The sequence below is a fragment of the Populus nigra genome, chromosome 6 (assembly GCF_951802175.1).
Source record: "Populus nigra chromosome 6, ddPopNigr1.1, whole genome shotgun sequence".
NCBI lineage: Eukaryota > Viridiplantae > Streptophyta > Magnoliopsida > Malpighiales > Salicaceae > Populus > Populus nigra.
The window spans coordinates 11813899-11831947 of NC_084857.1; the positions used below are offsets into that span (position 1 = coordinate 11813899).

Here is an 18049-nt window from a genome sequence, read left to right on the forward strand (position 1 = left end):
TTTTGGGGAGGATATTTTTACTTGTTCTAACTTCTCGTAGTAAGTAGGTTGCTAGACTTCTATGGTTATTTTGCAGGCCAAGATTTTTCTGTTACTGCATCATCACGTTTAAACTTGAATTGAAGCACCTTGCATCTTATGGATGATATCCTGGCCAAAGCATTCTGCAGTTGACTGAGCTGAGTTGGGGCTCTGTCGCATAGTTTTGAAACCCAACCCGGTGGTTGACCCGATCTAATGAGTGGGTCACGGGTCAGATGGGTTGACCTGGGTCAACCCGGGTCAACCAAAAAAAATAATTATAATACTTTAAGTGACTGTAAAATCTATTGCCTTGTCACTCTCTGCTTCAAAGTGATCTTCTTGTCAACAACCATCAAGCCCCCACTTCAAATTCTTCACTATCTCTTAAAATCCAGCACCAAAAACTCAAAAAAACTTGAACTTTGAAACAAGAACCTCTAAAATTAGTGAGAATTGGAAGAGATATGTGAGAAAGAGAACAAGGGTTGTGGGATGGATCTGACTTCTGAAGGGAAAAGAACAAGAAGTCAGGGAAGAGAACAAGAGAGAGAAACAAAGGGAGATTCAAAGGGGTGCTGCAGTGATTGTTTAAATAATAAGGAGAAAATTAACTTGTCTTGTTAGTTTAAAGTTACGAGCGAGGAGAACTTGGTTAAGGAATTTGAAATTTTAGAGGTGTGTTTTCAGGTGAGGTAGGGGATACTGTTTTCTTCTTTCTTTTTTTGGATTTCGCTTTATTCTGGCATTGAAATAAATCTATTGTTTTTCTCATCTGTGACTAGATCCCATCAGCTTGGCCCGTAATCTAGGGCTTCAATTCTTATTTTCCCAAATTAGTTCAGTGGGGAGAAGCTTTTGATCATATATGAGAAGTTTCTATGGAGGATTTTGGAGAATATTTGAAAACTTTTGCAAGATTTTTGTTGAGATATTGAAGTACAGATTGGAGATATCTAGTTGTTGAAGGAGGGTTGTCTTCTTGTTTTCAGGCGAGGTAGAGGATACTTGTTTTGATTAAAAAAAAGAAGAAGGTAGCCGGGTCTCAGCCGGGTTTACCCAGGTCAACCGAGTTCTGGATCGACCGGGTTTCGCCGGGCTAACTTCCCAGCGGGTTTTTACTTAGACCCGGACCGATCCCAGGTCCGGGTCGGCCAAGTCCCGGGTCGACCAGCCGGGCCGGTCCGGGTTTCAAAACTATACTCTGTCGAGAACAGGCCAAGTCAGGATATGTTTTACCTAAAGACTAAATTAATCCGACTGAAGAACGTCTCACCCTTGGACTGATTTTGGTAAAACAGCATGAACAGGCCAATAAGGAATCGGTGTTCGTTTTGACGTTATATGTGTTTTGCAGGTAATATCCAATCTGCAGTTCATGTTGGGATGTGGCTAAAACTTCAGGGCTCGAGCAGAGGAGAATTTTCGCACGTTGAACAAATAAACCCTCTATTTTATGATCACATTAACACTGCAAAACCTCCTCGGATACATGGTTTTCCCGTTCTTAAATATGACGGGTTTGAGAAAAGTGTGTGGGCACGTATTCAACTAAAGCAATCTCCTAGGAAGTGTTAACCACACGAGCATACCTGACCGTAGAGCTGTTGGCTTCCGAATAGAGGCAGAGCCAGCAGGCGTAGATTACTTGTGCTCGACTTTCTACAAGCAGGTGTGTGTAATCATGTATCCGTTTCCCACATCTGCAACTGTTTTGGTCAGAGAGAGATGCATGCTGTCTAGATCTAGAGATTATAAAGGAGGGAAAAGTGAGATTTTATGAAAAAATCATCAATCATTCCAACTCGTCATTGCTAGCTGGTTGGTGGCTACCATACCATTTTATACTCTTTCGTCTTTTCAGTTTTGTTTCTTGCGAGTGGGCGCTATATATATGTGGAAAGGAAATTCAAGGTGGGACCAGCTTCACCTTGTATCAGCGCACTGCAATGCACGAGGAACCGTTCTTGCTGGCAGCTCGACTGCACTGCGCAGTTGCCTAGTTCTATGTAACCATACATCAGAAAAAGGATGCAAGTTTGCTAACGCAGAAAGGGAGTGAAATGTTTCTCGTTACTGTACATGGTTGCGGTCATCTAACAATACTGTATGGCCGGGGACCATTCAAGCTACATCACCTCACTGTACCCTAAATTCTGCTTGCCGAGAAAGACCAGATGGGAAGATACAAGAGTTTTCAATAATCTAGGCTTACAGGGGTTACTAGAAAACAAAAACGCCCCTGTCCCTCCCTCTGTGCGTGTATGTTTATGTAAAGTTGCCGTGAAAAAAATAAATTCACCAGCAGAACTGCAGAAGGACACCAGGTACATAGAACCGCGGTCCCTCGATCAAGATCCTCATTGGGTTGTTGACACGCGTGTTTTGACGTATCTAAGCATTTTAGGCCCACGAAGTATGGCCCGCATATTAATGTCTTTGTGGCCCAGCAAAGGCCTCTCGTCAAACATGAAGATTTAATAATTTAGATAGTTTGATTTTTTTTCTTACATTTTTATTTTTTATATATAAATTTAAAAATATTAAATTAATTTATGAATAATTAGCCTTACATATTTTTTTTATAGTCAAAATTCACATGAATTGTTTTTTAACTTTTTGATATAAAATAATTATATATAGTTTACATTCACATAAATTATTTTTAACTTTTCAATGTGAGATAACTATACTAAATTTTATTTTTTTATAACTTACATCTATATGAATTATTTTTATATGTGAAATAACTATATATGGCTATATTTACATGAATTTTTTCTTAATTTTTTCATGTGGGATAACTATACTACACATTATATTTTTTTTATAGTCCATATCTATAAGATTTATTTTTTAATTTTTTAATGTGAGATAATTATATATAGTTTACATTCACATGAATTGTTTTTTAAGTTTTTGATATGGAAAGTATACCACACTTCACATTTCTTTTTTATAACCTAAATCTACATGAATTGTTTCTTAACTTTTTAATGTGGAATAAATATACTACACTTTATTTTTTTTGTAACCTACATTCACATGCATTGTTTCAAAAAAATTCCATGTGGAATATTAAAACCCAAAATATATTTTTTTTTTCTATTGACCTGAGTCAATCTATATGACTTGGGACCCAGCTTCTTGGCTGGATCAATCCCTGATCGAGTTTAATAACTATAAAATATATAATAAATAAATAGATGGGTTGTTTTATTTTGTATGCATTATCCATCAAGACTCATTTCAGTGCTTACTTCCATGTTCAATATCTTTTTTCTTTTTAACCCCTTTTAAGATTTGTTTTTCATTTGTCATTAAATTTTATTTCCTTGTAATTTCATTCTTGCTAGTTATATTAGCATAATTTTTTGTGTTGAGATCTATTTTGATTTGCATGTTGTTTTATCAAATATTTCATATAATATTTCAATATTTATATAATAGAATTTTAGGTTATTGTTAAAAAAATATAAAGGATAAAGGAGCAAAATTGAAATTAAAAAAACAAAGGCTTTTTTTTTCATTTAAGGTACGAAAAACTTCAATTTGATTTCTAAAATTTCAATTTTATACATTTGGTCTTGTTCTTTTAGTTTTTTATATTTTTATCCTAAACTTTATTTTTCATCAATCATTGTATTTTCACATAGGAGAGAGAAAATATTTGATTAGTCACACTTTCATTATATAAAAAATTGATTTTAATGTTAATGAGTTGAGAGTTCAATGTAAATTATGTTTTTCATCAACCATGCTGAAATAAGTAGATTGAAGTCTAAAAAAAAAATTATCCGACTTGATTTTTATTTTTTAAAGTGATTCGAAGATGTTTGAGATTGGAAATACGTTTATTTGAGAGACTTTTTAAAATGTTTTTGATGTATTTTATAATGAAAACAAGTTGAAAAATAATTTTTTAAAGATTAAAAACTCAAACCTCCAAAAATTATAATAGTAAATGACACATCGATTTGCCTAGGTGAACAATGTGTATTCCAATATTTTTTTAAAAAAGTTTTTGGATGAATAATGTTTTAAACAAAACAAGCACAAGGTCATGAGCTTTTTTTTATTTGATTTTGGTTTTTTTTAATTAATATCTTTTAAATTTGTCTTGTTTGACTATTATCTCCTGTTAATTAAGTAGTCTTTTGAAGAGTTTTTATAATTTCATAATAAGAAATTATCGTATTTTATTTTTATTTTTTTGTTAAATTTTAGACAAATTTATTATGTTTGTATTATGCATTATTTATTTGATGAATAATCATATGTGTTTATCAATCAAACTAAATCTTGGAGATAAATGTAAGAAAAATATATATAAAAAAAGAATAATTCTAAGTTAACTATTTGCATTTTTATCTATCTTTTACCTTTTGTTACAAAGATCAACTTCTTGCTCTTTTTTTCAATTAGTGTTTACAATTTTTATTTACGTATAATTTAATATTTTTCGCAATTCATTGTATTAAACATAGACTATCTTTTAATTCCTCTAGGACACAAATTTCATGATTCTGAAAAAACATATTCACACTGTTAACTCCTTCTTCTTTTTTATATTAAAATTTAACTTGAATTAATTCTACCCGCAACATATGACACATGGCATATATATATATATATATATATATATATATATATATAGAGAGAGAGAGAGAGAGAGAGAGAGAGACGGAGAAAGTAGAGGTATATTTTTATTTGTTTCTTGTTATTAGAGTACAGAATTTTACTTTCTATCTCTATTTTTTAAACTAAATACAATTTTATCTTTTTCTATATAAATTATCTTTATTCTAAAATATTAGTCAAATACAATCACAATTAAAGAGAATCAGCACATTTTATATGCATGAATTAATAAAAATTAATTCTTAATATCTAAAATATATATTTTAAAATTTCTATCTAGACATGTACTTCTTCTTCTTAAATAACCATCTCAATCTAAAAACTTAAACTGTTAGATGAGGTTCTAGGTATGATTTATATTATTCTCTAACACACCATCTCAGGTGAAAGCCATTTGAGCTTGAAACTTACACATGTCCACATTATCTTGTGCTTATTTTTTATCAAATAAATAAGGATAATGAGATTTGAACTCGTAACCACTTGGTTATCAAAGCTCTGATATCATGTATCTCAACCCAAAAGCTTAAGCTGTTAGATGAGATTCTAAGATATGATTTATATTATTTTCTAACACTTCTTAGAGATTTTTATAGCCTTGTTTACCATCTTCTTCCATTCGCGTGTAATCATTACCTTGATTTTTTAAAAATATTAAATATCAATAACAAATAAATTAAGGGAAAATAACTATCTATTCAAAGAAAAAGCTAACTAAAAATTGTAGCATTAACTTGCTTTTCAAAAAAAAAAAATTTGATAAACTCACTTTTAAATAAAGGCATTCATACAAATATGAATTTAATGATAATTTTTTAAAACTCAAAAATTATAATATTAATATCTAATTAATATACTTTTACCACACTGATTTAGTTTGAACGTTTAATCCAAGACTTTTAACTACATCTTTTTTTTTTAACCGCTATTTTATTTGTAATCCACAAAGAATCCAAACAATTTTCGATACTTTTTATATCACTGAAGTTTCTACTTTAATTTTCACAAAAATAATTCTCAACTAATAATTTAATAATATCATGTGTTAATAAAGTATATTACTAATTGTAGTCAAGATAATAAAATGGACTCTTTAGTAATATGTCGTAATCGCGCGACGATTCTAAAAATGATCTCGATTATGGAAAAAAAAAAGATTTTTAACATTTTATTCTTTTAGAGAAAAATATTTTGTTTAAGGAGTCACCACATAATATTATGGTCACTAGGAACCCTAACTGGTCAACAGAGATTCTATAGTACGAGACTGGTTACGTAAAAAGAAAGATATTATCACCCATTAAACGTTCTGCCTAAGGCAGACTGCATTGCTGGTTTTGTCTTAAATTGCTAAATGTTTATTAGTTTACGCTATGATAATTTGTTTTTAATATTCCTGACTCTGGCGCCAGTGAATATTCGAGCTCGAATAATTCCAACTTTGACGTTAGTAAAAATTCGTAACTATAAAAAAAAATTAGATCAATATTTTTTTATTCTCCACTCTAGCGCCAGTAAATAAATAAATAAAAATAAATTTATTTTTACCCATGCACATATTTTTTTTATTTTTTGAGCTAAATAAAATAAAATATAACGAATAAAAATAATATAAATTTAAACCAATATTTTTATTCTTGACTCTGACGTCAGTGAATAAACCAATAAATTCACATTTTATTCTGCACATTTTTTTATTTTTTTCTATATTTTTTTATTTTTCTAGTTTTCTATTATTTTTTGGCTGGGCCCAGCTCAGCCCACATGGGCTGGACTGGATCCAGCCAGCCCGGCCCGGTCACTGGCCCAAGCCAGTGACCCGGCAGGGCTGCAGGCACGCGTGGTTCAAACCACGCGTGCGCTGCACAGGACGAAGGTAATTAAATTACCTTCGCCCCGTTCTCTTCTCTATAGAATCAAATGTGCAGAAACGAAGATAAAAAGGAAAGCCTTACCTGGCGATTCGAAGGCGCAGGCGACAGCAACAGTTCGAGCACTCCCGGAGAATTCTCCCTTCCTCCTCCTCTCAGTCTCTTCTCCTCTGTTCTTGTGCTTCTGTTTGTTGGGTATTTTTACTTACTCTCTGCTCTCCTCTGCTTTCCTCTTCTGTTCGTATGTTATGCTTGAATTTTGGGACTAAACCAAAGATGGGTTTACCTCTCTGTTTAACTCCTTTTGTTCACTCTACTCCTGGGTTTTTTGTTCTCTGTGTCTTTTTTTGCTCTGGTTTTCGGGTCTTTCTTAGCTCAATTCCCCCTGTTTATTTTTCTTCGTCTCTGTTCTCGCGGTTCCCCCCTCCGTTTTCTTCTTCTCTTCTCTGTAATTTGCCTTTTTTGGTTTTTTTTTTCTCTTGGTCTCTCTCTCTGTTCAGCCTCGGTTCTGCCTTTTGTTTCCACTCTCTCTCTCTCTCGGCCTGTTTCTTCTTTCTCTGTCTAGTCTCCTTCCCCTGGCTTTTCTTCGTGTATTCTCTGCTTTGGTTTTTCAGCAGTTTTCTCTCCGGTCTCTCCCTGGTTTTTTCGTGTCTGGGCTTAGCTTCCCCCCTGTCTACTGGGGTTTTTCCGTCTGGGATTTTTAGCCTCTGGGTATTTTTTTTCCTCCTCGCGTGCATAGACTATCTCTGGCTTTTATAGCCAGAGAACAAAGCCGTTTCTTCAAGCCATAAATTGTGTTAATTGCAGGTGTAATGGTGGGAGCGGCGGTGGGCGTCCGTTTCAGTCGGGAAGAAGATGAACAGTAGCTGGAAACGGCGCCGTTTTTGGTGTTTTGTGTTTTGATCCTTGACATTTTGAATATTTGCATTACAGTCCTTGAATAAATTGTAATTGAACCCCTGCATCTCAGCACCATTTACACATTGGTCCTTGGGTTTTAATTTCTTTCAAATGTGACAAGAATCAGCCCTATACTTTGATAATATTTTAATTAAGTCCCTGATTTCATTAATTTAATTAAATCCAAGTCTAATTAAGTCTCAAAACTTATCAATTCTTTAATTAAACCCTTAATTGGTTTAATTAAATTAATTTCAAGCTTAATTAAGTCTCAAAACGTATCAATTCGCCGATTAAACCCTTAATTGGATTAATTAAATTAATTTCAATTTCAATTAAGTCTCAAAACTTATCAATTCTCCAATTAAACCCTTGATTGGATTAATTAGATTAATTTCAAAGTTTAATTAAACCCCTAAACTTCCAATCATGTTGCCCTTAATCTAAATTTTAATTCATTTTTCAATTATTTTATTTTTATTTGCTTTTTTAATCATTTTTTCAGTAAATAAAATAATTAAAATAAAAGGGTAAAAAATTAGGTTGTGATATGATAGATATTAAATACTAGAAAAATATGCACAATACTTTACCTAATTGACATCAAAACTATAGTATTTAAGCATCCATGTATAATTACAAATGCCACGATGTATTTGAATTTCCTATCATTTATTTTTTTAACGTCTTTTTAGGAAAGAAAATAATATAACCTCAAGCACATATCTTAAGGTGCAAACTTGTGTATGATATAAAAAACTATATATTTTTCCTTGTGAATTCTTTTGATTAAATTGAAATAATAAACTTAGTTTTCACATTCATAAACTGACTTGAATGTGACATGAATGATCATATAACAAGAAAAGAAAGAAAAAGAAAAACTATATCACCTTTTATGCACGGGAGTATTTCGAGACGAAGAGATAAAGAAATTGAAAAATTTACTTGGTTTTAAGGAGAAAAAAACACTATTTTTAAAGTGTTTTTTTTATCATAAATAAATAATATTATCAAAATATAACTAAGCCCATAAAATCTCAAAAAAATAAATAAATAATACAAATATAAAAATACATTCATGAGTATTAGTTTTGTATTGTAATAACAAATTTTGTTAATACACTTGAAACAACACAATAGAACTATAAATTTTTTAAGAAAAAACAATCATGTTCTTAATTAAATAGAATAATTGTCATTAAATTTAATTTCACCGGTAATTTCTATCAATCAATTAAAAACAAAAATTAACAAGATATTAATTTAAAAGATTTTATTTTGTTTCTTTTAATATGCAGGATTATAAATTTATAAGACATATTACAATTTTTTTCTTTTAATATACAAGATTATAAACTTATATGTAAGATATATTCCTGATATTAAATAAAAAATCAAATTTTTTTTATGATGAAATTAGAACAGTGAAGTTTTTAATCTGATAAAATAAGAATCTTCTTATTGAGAATAACTTTTCTTAAACTTTAGACAGACTAAATGTTAGAAAACATAATATTTTCTTAGTTTATATTAGACCAATAACAATGTAGTTTACTTTAAGTAAGATGTATTAGGGTGCTAATGCATTCTTTTTATATAATCAGTCCCATTATCTAGACTCTGAGACCAATTAAGATTTTCAATGATTAAAATTTTAAGTGGTGACTTCTATTTTTTTCTTTTACTTACATAATTCTCGATGATCCTGATCCAGAAAGATGATTATTGTGACGCCACACACGTGCAACAATAACATACAATTTTTACTCTAATTTTTTTTATGAGATTGTAGCATGCACCATATAATATAAACAAGTGCTATTTTGTGCAGCCCCTCTTGTTTTTCTTTTTTAAGATTTTTTTTCTAATTTTTTTTTGTTATATTTCATAAGCTTGTCTATTTTTTATTACATAATTAAATAAATAATAAATTAAAATAAGTTTTCATCTTCAATGTTTTTTATATATTTTTATTAGAATTATCATTCCTCGAAAAACTTTTCTGTCAAAATTAGCCTCGTTTTATTAAACGTACGCGTCTTCTCAGCACGCGATATTTTTTTTTCTTGGTGGTGAAAAACGCATTGCTGATGACTAACATCTTTTTATTGAAAAAATAATAACTTATTTCATCCCGTGGCAAAGCGTAGCCACTACACTACTTGTTTGGTAGTGTAGTTGTGAGTGCTTTTCAAATAATTTTTTATGTCAAAATACATACCAATAATGTTTTTTTATTTTTTAAAAATTATTTTTGACATTAGCACATCAAAATGATCCAAAACGTATAAATCATATTAAATTTTAGTAAAAAAAAAATTAAATTTTTTGAGAACGCGAGTTGAACCGCGTTCCCAAACATGCCTAAAGAAATGTTATCATAAATGAACCCGACCATGAACCGATGAAGCTCCCAAGTCATTGATGTTGTGGTTCGACCAGTGGATTGTAAATATTATTTTTATATATATTATATTATTTTTATATATATTGTGTTGGAATTTTCTATATAAATTAACTTTAGTTGACGATCTTTTTTATTGTTCACAAAAATGGGGTTCGGATCGCAGCAGCCACGTGCCTTTTTCTTGTGTGTACATATGGCAACCATATTTATCTATATATATTCATTTTAAACAAGTCGAGCCGTGGCCAGCTGGAGAAATAAAAAACCTTTTGGACAGGTGGTCTTCGGTTCAATGCTCAAGCAAACACTTAATTCTATGTGTTTTTATTTTTAAAAAAAATTAAAATTTTTTCCATCTAAAATTATTTTTTTATTTTTTTAGATTTTTTAATGTTAATATCAAAAATATATATTTTTTAAAAAATACTATTTTGATGTGAAAAATACTTTAAAAAATATATATATTTTTTTGGTGACTAATGAATGCAAATACGACCCCTCTCGAATTTCACAGCTGGTTCATATTTGCAATTGGCACTTCATCATGAGTAATAGCGCGCAGACCGAGCAGACAAGTGTCTGGTGAAGTCGAGATACACACACACACTTACATATGATTCGAGCTAAAGCTAGCTAGGGTCTAAAATATATATATATGGCAACAACTAGTTCAACAAATATAGGCTTATTATGTAATTCATCGATCCTTGGCAGTCTTCATCGTCGAGAAGTTGGGTGAAGATATGTGGCAGACCTTTATTAACCGATATTAAGGTAATTTAAATCTCAAATGGGAATCTTTGAGATTTTGTGAGGGTCATGTGCATGGCCACTGCATCAAATCATGATTCTTGCATGAAACTCCTTGAATCCGTGCTTCATATGTTGTGGTTTAGCGTGGCAACCATTTATTTTGGAATAGATGCTATACTGGATTTTAAAACTATATATCTTATTCTCTAATCCAGTTTCTATTAAATAATAAATTACTATATGTTTGATTGAATGCAACGTGATATATAATATAATTGAATGTGTAATATTGTAATGAAAAAGAATATAATATAACGAAATGGGATGGTTTATTATATTCATTTGTTTGGTTCCAATGTAACGAGTGCGCGTCCAAAGTTTTATTTCAATTCTTGCAAGTTTTGAAAATAGTTATTGTAGTCCTTTATAATATTTTTTTCTTACAATCATGTCCTTGTAACACTACTCTTCGTCATATAATAGTTTATTACATGATTTTTTATATAATGCCTGAGATGTAATAAGTCATTATATATAGTTGTAATGATCTATTACATTATAATTTTAAAAATCACATCATCAAACATAAGAATATAAGAAGTCATAATCGTATTTTATAGTCCATTAATTATATCTAATTATCAAACGCGTAATTAATTAGTTTACACAGTATTTTAGGACGAAATATTAATTCGTAGGCTACTGACAATTCATTGATTTTAGAAAGTATTCAGCAACCAGGCAGATCAATTATTGGCACAAGGCAATGTCAGGTATGCTGAAATGGAGAGAGGGGCTGCATAAAAGCCAAATCAAGAGATGGTTACAAGCATGTCAGTATATTATCTGGAACATTTACGTACAACCATATGTAGATATCAGATATGATCCTGCATAGATACCGAAAGAAATGCCCATCTCTCTCATGCAAACCTTTCAGTAAAACCGCACTTAGATTGCTTTCTTATTCTAAGAGAGAGAGACATTTGTTTAAAATTTGCAATGCTTATATACAATATATATACACAGAGAGAGAGAGAGAGAGAGGGAGTCGGAGGAGATTAAAAAGGAAGAAGATGCTTTATATACAAGAAACAAAAGCAATCTACAGATTACCAATTAGAAAAAATAAACTGTATTTTAATTATTTGCCTCACATTGTCTCGATCGTAGCCGATTGTACAAATTTCATATGTAAGCAATCTAAACCAGAGTGTTGCGCATAACATCGTATACTACCACTACTTAACTGCAATGTCATATATATATGTGTGTGTGTGTGTAATGATCACACAAGCTTAATTAAGTTATTTGAATTGTTAGTTTCTGGTTAATTAGTTAAGGGTTTTGTCGTCAGCCATGAGCTTTTTTTTGGGTGCAGAGGCATGAAGAATGAGATTCAATCAAGTTATTATTCCAAGCTTGATAAATTAATGAAGTAATTCATCAATACAATATTAATTTGTATAGTTAACTAATAAAATCGTTGGGCACCGAGTATCTAAGATATGTAGATATGCGCAGAATATATATATATATAAGCTATAAAACCCTAGATGAAGGGAGATAACCTAGATCTGCATATAGTATGCGGTTTAATATTGAAGTGTTGAGTGTTTATAATTGGCCCACATCAGCGTAGGTACAGTTAACTTGCTTATGATAGAATGCATTCATATCACAGGAAGAATATAACAGCCAAAGGGAATCTATTCCAAGAAAGAGAGGAGATTTTGAAAGCAATGATCATCTATTGGATATATAAAATAGATGTTGAAATCAGAAAAAGGGATTCATTTGGAATCTTGAAATCGGTAAATGATATCTCAAAAGGCCAAGGCAAATCTAATCAGGGTCTGGGAACACAGATCGATCAGCCATATGTTAGGTTATAATTGAATCGCAACATCCATGAACTTTATTCTCGAGAATGGCTCATGGCGTTGCTAGCTAGCTTATGCACTTGGTTCCATCATCACACCAGGTGCAAAAGGGCTTCTAAAACAAAAGAAAAACCTAAACAAACAAGTCGTTTTCCTGATTGTCTAGATCAGATATATGTTTCTAATTAATTAACAACTACACGCAGCAGCTGGCACCAACCAGGTGTAGGATCGGCAAGTATCCAAGATATGGCAAGTTTGCAAAGAAAAGGGTTATCATCAGCGAACAAAGAAAAGATGCTTATATGGAATTGGGATAAATACACATCACATTATCGTCAGAGAGAGAGAGAGAGAGAGAGAGAAACAAGCAGCAATGAGAGATTCACAAATTAAATTTCCTTTCTTCCTAGTTTATGTGTGAACCTTATGCAAACCATGCAAGATTTAAGTAGATATGGTCCCCTCATATGCTCTCCTAGCACTCGTACACCCACCCCTTTTGGCTCATGGGTTTGATGCTTTACTCCTCACAGTCAGAGAGATAGTCCCCCACTCTCCCAGGGCCCAGCCTAAGAAAGTATTTAATGCTCCTACAATATATATGGAAACACTCACTAACTTGTCTGCAAAACTGCATGGTTCTCTTCTTGGCGTGACAATATTCAATTTGCATCATCAGGGACCACTCCTTACATTTTCCATATATAAATTTTGTTTTTATTTATTTTTTCCCTGTAGCCTGCTTTCTCAATCTTCACAGTCCTCCTATATTCCATCAACAACAAAAAATAAAAATCAAATTAATGATAAAATAATCCTGATAATTCATAACTCCCCTTCAATCCCCTCCTCATCCTTCTATTTATACCTCCTTTATCCTCTCTCACCCTCTTCATACCCTCTCATCTCCTGCTGCTCTTAAAGTACTAGCTATAACATATGCTAGCTAGCTCTTCTGAGATGACTGTGCATCTTCTTATCGTGCACCTCTATCAGTTGAAGCTGCCAGCATGATCTTAGCCTTCCTCCTTTGTTGAGGAAAGAAACAGATCATGTGGCAGTTTCACCTGTTGGTGGTATCACGAGAAACCCTAATTCCAAATAAAACCTAATCAATTTCCTTTCTTAATTACATGGCTAGCTAGCTAATATTAGGGTTCTCCTTGTCCAGTCCCTAGAAAGGTAAGTGATCTTCTTTATAGAGTATATCATTTAGTCTCATCTGGGTTTCTTGGGTTTTGCTTCTTACTGTCGTGTTTGCATTAAAATTTTGCCTCTTTTTTTTGCCCGTGTGTTTAGTGTATTGATTGTTGTGTTTCTGCTCTTTTATTATGTGAAACTTATGAGGAAAATTTTCAGTGCGAAGGTTTGTTAGGGTTTTGGGTAACAGGATTTTTGCGTCTCGGTACAGTTTGACGGTTTCAAGATCCGTCCTGATGCTTTGGTGATTGAGCCCTGAGGTTCCTATAATTAGCCTGCCGTACGGATCTTGTTAATTAATTTGGTAAGCCCCTTCTATTTCCTGTAGATTATATATGTACTATATCTTATTTTTCTTTGTTTGGGGTTTATAACACGGTTATATGAATTGATTCCGGCTTAGATTAGCGGCAACAAATTTCAAAATAGCAGCACTCATTTTAGGGTTTCAAAAAACATCTTATATGCACCTTCCCATCATCACCTTTATTTTAAGTTGATTTGGAATATAAGCTCAACTTACTATTCTGGCTAGGGTTTCTGTGAAGTGCATTCCTTTCTAATTTAACAACTCGCAAATCAAAGTGTGTATGTGTGTGTGAGATCAGAGAAAAGGAGAGAAGTCAATGATTTCTTTAAATTTTGTGCGTTTTTGAGACAAACACTGTTTTTTCTCTCAATTAATCGAGTTACAGATTCATGATATAGAAAGCAAGTTTTTTTCTTGTTATGTTTTGAAAAACTTGCTCTTGTATTCCTTGGTTGTTTCCTGTTTCAGGTTCTCATGATGTTGGTTAATTTATCCAGTCTTCTCACTTGGTGAGTTGGATCTTGGTCATTTTACTGCACAAACACAAGTTACACACCCACAAACCACCCAGAGTTTTTCTGGGAAGCAATTGAGATCTTAAGACGTCATCATCTGAGATTGGTCAAGAAGAGAGCACTCGGTATTTTTTATGTGCGTGTGATTTTGCAATTTTGAGTCGTGTAAGATTTTATGAAATTAAACAGTAAGATTGAGAGACTGCTTGAAATTTGGAGAATATATCTGGTACAGAAATAGAATAGTAAGCTTGTCCTATTTGAAAAAGTTCTTTCTTTAACATTTTATAGATCATCTCGTGGATCTCTTATCTCTTGTAGCTTAAAGATTCACGATGATGAAAGCATGGGTTTTTTTTCATACATATTCTTTGAAGTTCCTTATCTCTTCTGATCACTTCCGTGTATATCTCTTCCAAGTTTGATGATGAAGAAAACAATGGTAACGATGACACTGAGAGGGATTATTAAAGATGACAACCTCTTAGTCTTTAGTTTGAATAGCTAGGAGATATCTTGTCTTAGGTACTAAAAGAGGGTTTGGGGATCCAGTTGTAAATTATCAACATGAAACGAAATAAATAACCTTAAGAAATTCACCAAGTATTTCCCTAGTTTCTTAATTACATATGAAAAGCAAATAGCAGAACATTTGAGTTGCTGTAACCTTGGGGCCTCTAAATTCCTTTTTGATTGTTTAATTGATATTAATTTGGATGCGTTTTAGAGAAGGCTGCGAGCTACAGCATTATTAGGACAATGGTCTGGTTAGCACCAGCCCCAGCTCTGAGACTTAGACTCTATATTTGCAGACCACAACAATACAGATCGTGTGGACTGGCTAAATTGAGCATTAATGGGGAGTGAACCACGGGACAATTTATGTTGCGATTGAGAGAACCGCAACCCCAAACAGTACTGCTATAAGATTTTACATCCTATTTTTTTCCTTTGTCAGCTCGCATGCAGAATATTGCAAGAACATTTGAATCTTGATAGAGAAATCTGTCAATGGAGCCCAGATGTAGAAATGTAACATTTTGAATTTTGAGAACTCACATTTCTACGCTCCATTGACATAATTTTGGTATGTGATTCGTGCTTGTGTTTCATTTTTGTCTCAATAAAATGTACTCTCTCGTCGTGTTATCAAAAATATTTAAACGTTGGCTTGCATGTGAACCCCTAATTAAACTCATTCCAGTCCTTATACTCCATGTGCACACAAGAGTACAAATTAAACATTATAGATGTACATATATATATATATATATATATGAAGGTTGATGGTTCCCATCTAGCTATCTCTATCTTCCCTATTAAATGCACCTCTCTTTTATCTAGACATATGTGCTCGCTTGCTGGCATTTTTTTTCAAGTACACAACAAACACACACACTGGAGATGTTTATGCTTAGATACTTGAAGTCTATAGCTCTCTCTTGATTGTTCAAGTTTGGCCCCTCTCTTTTGGTAGTAAGATCTATATGGACAAGATTCGATATTGCTTTCCTTTTTCCAGAGGACTCCAGAGTGCCCAAATAAGTAAAAACGTCATTAATTAATTTGATTTCCCCAACCATTACCAGAGCTTGCAATTGTCATTTTCATCGAGGACATTGGGTGGAGGATCCACTGATGATAAGGCCTTGTTACATGCCATTTTAAGGATGCTCTTGGGAGACCATGATGCTGTCTAGACAACGACAATACAACTGACTTTGTTTTCTTAAAGGGACCCGGGAATGGTTCGCGTTTAATTGGTGAAAGAGAGAGATCAGTTGAAAAGGTTAGCAGCGTATGTGCCTGTGATGAGGTAGTGTGTTTAAATGGGAATTAATGCATATACTCAATGCGGAGATAGCATTGAGTATATGTATCCTGGTACTGCAAAATTCACATGCGGAGATAGCATCTTCGATATCTTTAATAGGGGAATTAATGCATATACTCAATGCGAGTTAGTGCTTCTTACTTCCTTAATATGATGTGCCTTGCATTTTTTTTAGTTGTTACAGTCTTCCTAGCTAGCATCACTTGAATTCTAGGATATGCTTAGCTTTCGAACGTTTGCTTAATGTAATTTGATCAGCTCCATTTTTAAGTCTTTATTTTATACTCTTGAGTACTGTTTCTGTTGTAATGGCGGAATGACATTTTCTCTCAGAAATGTAACTGTGCTTTAGCGCAACAAAAAGCAAATGAAAACTTGGTTAAAATTGAAGGTCCTGAGTTTCATTAGATTCTCAAGCATATGGTACAGCGAATGCTATTGGAATTGCAAGTGAACGGTGAAAATGGATGGTACCTCACAGGAGGAGTAGGCTAGCTGGGACCTTTACAGATCTTCAAAAAACAAAAAACAAAAAACAAAAAACATGTAAATATATATTCTTTTACTATGAATTTTTAAACGCAATGATTTCGTGATTTTTAAATTATTCTTATTGATTATTTCTGTCAAATTAAGTATTTATCTTTTTTTTCGTTACTTTTCTAATTCTTACTTTTAAAAAGTGATTCTGCTCGAAGTTTATTGAATTTCACTTTAACAAAAACATGAGAATTGATCTCTTTTGATTTAAAAAAAAATATATTTTTATTTCATTTTAAGAAAAAAGAATACACAGTGGCACTTTTAAGTTTTCTAGAATGATCAGTTCTTTTGCAATTGAATTTGAAGGAACTGTACATTTCCAAATTAAAGCAAGACGAAAACATTTCAATAATGCATGGATTGACTTGAATTTTATTACTTATATTATGTAAGAATATTTTATTTTACCAATGCAAGTATTAACTTTTTAAAGTAATTTATTTTAATTTCTTAAAAAAACCATAAATCTATGTTAGAGGAAAGCACCAGTATCTTCATTTTTTTTTAATAAAAGTAATATTGAAGAGTATGTTTTTTTCTTTAACAATAATTAAGTTCACTTAAACCCTTTTTTCCTCCTCCAAGATAGTTCAACTTATATTGAATTTTCTCAAATACCCTCTTGATAAATAATTCATTTTTATGTTCCTTAAGAACATGTTTGTTTCTTTGTTTCTTTTCCGGTTCAATATATATTTGTTTCCTGTCTCAATGTTTCCAAGAAAAAAAGAAAGGAAAAAAGAGTGTAGAAATTGAAAACAATCTTCTAAAGGTTTTTTTTTTTTTTTGTGGATAATCAACAATCTTCTAAAGGTAACCTACTTACTTATAAATGATGATACATAGGGCCAGCTAACTTCCCCAAGATCAACTTCAATATGGTCAACGATCTAGCTAGTGATATCCAAGATTTACTTGGATCAGTAGTATCAGTCGGTTAAATTATAGACTAGCACTCACTATTCTCCTCTAGACTAGCATAGAGGGAATAGCAGGACATGCCTCGGGCAAAGCCGAGGAAGAGTCAAGTAGGCTTGGCTCTGCGGCAAATCCATTTTTTCTACCGGGTCGCTTTCTCGGAATGCCAGAAGCTTTTAATGGGCAAGAAAGAGGTCATGATTAGATGGCCCAGTCGATCCTCGCAAGTCTACCATATTTCGGTAAG

The 18049-nt window shown here is 32.3% G+C and overlaps 2 long non-coding RNA genes across 4 annotated transcripts; both read left to right on the forward strand.

The window, feature by feature from the left end:
- Positions 1 to 6592: 6592 nt before the first annotated feature.
- On the forward strand, positions 6593 to 7588 carry LOC133695708 (uncharacterized). The gene is made up of 2 exons (XR_009842517.1): positions 6593 to 6728; positions 7341 to 7588. It is a non-coding gene; the product is annotated as an uncharacterized LOC133695708 (long non-coding RNA).
- A 5486-nt stretch (positions 7589 to 13074) lies between these two features.
- On the forward strand, positions 13075 to 16623 carry LOC133696947 (uncharacterized). Of its 3 annotated transcripts, none has more exons than XR_009842776.1 (3): positions 13100 to 13664; positions 13842 to 13986; positions 14461 to 16623. It is a non-coding gene; the product is annotated as an uncharacterized LOC133696947 (long non-coding RNA). The 3 variants fall into 3 exon arrangements; XR_009842775.1 differs by having other exon boundaries at positions 13107 to 13664; positions 13873 to 13986; XR_009842774.1 differs by having other exon boundaries at positions 13075 to 13986.
- The last annotated feature ends 1426 nt before the right edge of the window (positions 16624 to 18049 follow it).